Here is a 4,287-nt window from a genome sequence, read left to right on the forward strand (position 1 = left end):
GCTTTTTCTGAATGGCAAAGCTGTCAGGAGACCACTGAAGGGACTTCTTGAATCTTCCAGCAGTTTACCCCCTTGATGGCACAATATTCTCTTTTCCTAAGTCAATTTGGTTAGAAACTCAGCTTGCTAACAAGTCATTTGGAGAGGGATCTTGTTTGGAAAGGGCTTAAAATACACTATGTGAATATATGTTGCCTATTAAAAAATAAAACCCACATCACACACAGTTTAACATATACATGTCTGTTTTGTTGTCTGTTTAACAAAAATAATGCTTGGATCAGTTTTAAGGGACCTTTTACAAAGGTGTTCAATTTAAAATATAATTAACAAAATGAACTAGTCTTTCTATAACTTTGAGCCTTTAACTCCCTTCCCTTGATCACCACACTGATGATTCTTTGCATACTCCATTTCATACTGCCAAGAAGAAATTGCTTAAGTAAGGTCTTAAAAAACATTCACTAGAACCTGGACTAAGATCTCAAACTCATTTCACACAGACCACATGCAGATTTACTTAATGGCTACTTTAGTTCTCTATAGACAGATTCAAACCTATTCAAAAGGGGCTCATACTTCATTATCATTTATCTAAGCACTCTTTTACCATCAAATTTACCTCTGCCATATCAAGTAGAGCTCAAAATTAAGAAGGTTTAGTAACAAAAATGCCAAGAGCAGAAAGCTGACACATGATGCATATTGTAATGAATGACCTACTTTAAAACATGCCTATATGTTAATTCCTACACCATTTTATTGGTTATTCTCTACAGAAATTTGAGACCTTAAATTATCAAGGAGGAAACTAAAAGGCTTGTGTTCATTTTCAAGGAAGTTGTAGATAGATGGCTGGTGCATATTTTTTGTAAAACAGAAATAACAAAGAAGAGCTGAAGGAAATGGAAGACGACTCCCTCTTCAAAAAAAAAAAAAAAGGTCCATATTGCTGAATTACAACACCACAATTCTCCAACACTTGAATATGCATTGGTGAAAGTTGCAGGTCTTTTTCCTGTAAGCAGAAAAAAAACCCAACAAAAAACAAAACAAAAAATGGCAAAGAATCCCAAAGCAAAACAAAATACCCCAAAGCAGCTCAGCCACCCAACAAACCACAGAAGTACTTGTATTCCAGATGTCAAAAACTACTTATTTTCACAGTTCATGTAACTTTTGGGGTAGGTTTTTCTGTCCACTCAGAACATACCTTCCAGAAGCTGAGATTTTACTACTATCAGAGTTTTAAATAGGTATCACCTGAATTATTACATTTTTTAAATTATGTAGCTTTTTGAGACACTGTTTCAGACTGATGAGTCCATTATGCAATTGTGCAGCTTGGTAGGTACTATCAGGATGAACTTTGAAAGGCAGTTAGAGTTTAAAACTTTGCTTTCAAATTTATTTCACAGTTTAGCTTTGAGAGGAAGTGTTTTTCTCTATAGGAATTTTCAGACAGCTATGCTGAGCAAACTAGGTGTTTCAAGAAGAACCCTTTAGATTACTTTAGCACAGTTCTTTGTGGTTTAATTTATCATATATCCTGGCACCATTTATCACTAAATGCAGAATGATGAAGAAACGGCTCTATTAAAATGGAATAACTACTGAATTAAAAAGCTGTTAAATGAGTTGGAGTGCAGACTCCTGTTAACAATATGTGGGAAGAGTGTTTGGCTGAAATAAATTACTTTCACAGTAATAATTTGAGAAGTGCACCTTTGGAGAAACATGTTCAAAAATTCACATCTTGATTTCCTGACTAAAATCACATTCTCCACTAATAATACTTTAAAATTAGCTTCATCGCTAAAGTGGAGGAAAAAATTAGTCTCAAATACGTTGGTTCAAAACCAAAATACTCTTTATAAAAAATGCTATGAATGGCAGTTCTAAAAATACACATGCAAAATAAAAGAGCTGATTCCAATTAAGATATATTTCTTATGCTTATCCTTAACTTAAAAAAAAAAACCTTTTACAATCCTTCAAAGTAGTCTGCCATAAAAATTGTAAATAATACATAGCCCTATAATTCAGTGCAGTCTGCATTGTAACTCCGAAAATTGTAAACAGTCAACTAGCTAATGAGTCAAGATATACTTTCATTTTATTGATTGGAATATAAAATGAAGGTAAGAGAAAATACTGAATAGATGATCAGGAAGTTCATGATAATTGACATGTTTCAGATATGAAGTACTTTTGTCATAGTCTAAAACAAAATGTTGCTGGATTAAACAATTTATAGTTTGTTATTAACAAACAAGAGCCCATTTCCAAACAACTATTTAGTGCTGTAGATCACTGCATTCTTATTCTTGTACTTAATCAACACATTTCTTGGGGTTAACAGTAGCATTTACTCAACCCTTATTAGGAAATTATTTAGCTCAATAAAAGGAAGTGTCCATCTATCACTCAGGGCCCTCTCATGCACTGATTGATTTCACAGAAAGCAAAAATCACTTCCCAGAACTCGCGGGCATCATCTTGCACCTTTGAAACGACCTCCTAAGGGATGTCTTATCGTCACAGGGTGGCATCTTTATGGCTTTAAGAGCAGATTTTATTTCTATGAATTGTTGCTAAAAAGCTGTATCCTGACTAAGTCTGTTTTCAGGTTTACTGTGGCCCGGAATACAAAAATAGTTATAACACACATCTCTGTCAACTTTGCCAACACTATGTGTGGACAAATATCATGCATGAGATGCCTGTGCAAAGGCATGTCATGATTACTCCCAAACATTCCAGAAAAAGCTAACCATCCTACATAAATCTTCATCAAACAAAAGAAAAAGTCATAATGGCCAAAAGGGTCCCTGTATGTAGATTTACATTGAAATGACAGAATATGTTACTTGAACATTCGACAGTTTTATAGAAAAGAGAGTAATGTAGTGATTGCAAGAAATTTCCAGTATTCCTAAAGGAAAGGCAGATGGAGGGCCTTTGCATTTCTCAAAAACTGAAATTTTTTGTTACATTTACCTCAAACCATTGTGTATTTTATGTATCAGAAATACATGGGCCATAAAAAACACAAGGCTTCTATTTTCATTTCAGACTTGGTTGGCAGAAAAACTCATTTTTACCTCTACAGACTGTGTGATTGCCAGGCCTGTTGTGAAATCCAGGGCAGAACTATATACATTGACCTTTACACTTGCCCTCCATAGTCATCTGCATATATACCATCTTGCTTCCTTTTGCATGTACAGGAACAGAAGGAGTAAGAATAGTAGTGCAGTGACCCACTTTCATACATCCTTCTTTAGCTTTAATATACCACAATATTTCCCCCCTATGCTAACTGAAGGCCCCTTCATGCTTGTATACATTTGTCTTGCTCTCTCCTTTGAATACACACCACACTGTGTTCATCTGGTCCAGAGCAGTGGCTAAATCCACTTGCCCTTGTTCCTTTGCCAGCTAAAGCTCCATCAATCTGCCTGGGACAGAATTAATAAAGAAGAAAAAAAAATCATGGTTTCTTTCATAGTTATCTTCAACACTGTTGAAGGGCCTTGAGGCTTTGGGCTTTTCTAAGGGTATTTTTGTTGTTGTTGGGTCTAGGTTTTTTCCAGAGAATTATAAAACGGGCAAGGTGAGAAGTAAATGTTACTTTCAGCTGAAAATGTATTTAAGCATGAAATATACACCCTATACAGTCTTATCTGCCATGTTACCATGGATAAAACAAAGTATTAATTCAATCTCAAGTGGCTTTGGATTTTTTTAACAAGTAATCTGCTTGGAATTGATCTTATTTTTTTTATAATAGTAAGCAGTTGCATAATAAAATATATTAATTATAAAATATATCTGATAAAATAAATGCATCTTAGAGGTTTCACCACATTTGTGACACAGCAAATCTATCCTTACTTGTTCTCAAGTTATACCATGCAGCATAGTCACTCCCAGAAATGTATAGTAAATTCAAGTGTTTATTACTTGGAACGGTATTTTAAACAAATGTCAGAGAGTCTCTGTTCCACAAGTAACAGAATTATCAGGGTTGGAAGAGACCTTCAAGATCATCTAGTCAAACCATCAACCCAGCACCACCATAATCACTCCTAACCAACATCCTCAACATATCCAGGCACCTCCTGAACACTTTCAGAGATGATAATTCTACCTCCTCCCCAGGCAACTTATTCTAAAGCCTAACCACTCTTTCAGTGAAAGGGGGACTTCCTAATAGCTAATCTTAATAAACTTCAGAAATTGTCAACTGACTATCTTAAAATTTAATCTAGATATAGAGATTTC

The sequence above is a fragment of the Melospiza melodia genome, chromosome 8 (assembly GCF_035770615.1).
Source record: "Melospiza melodia melodia isolate bMelMel2 chromosome 8, bMelMel2.pri, whole genome shotgun sequence".
In the NCBI taxonomy this organism is placed as follows: domain Eukaryota; kingdom Metazoa; phylum Chordata; class Aves; order Passeriformes; family Passerellidae; genus Melospiza; species Melospiza melodia.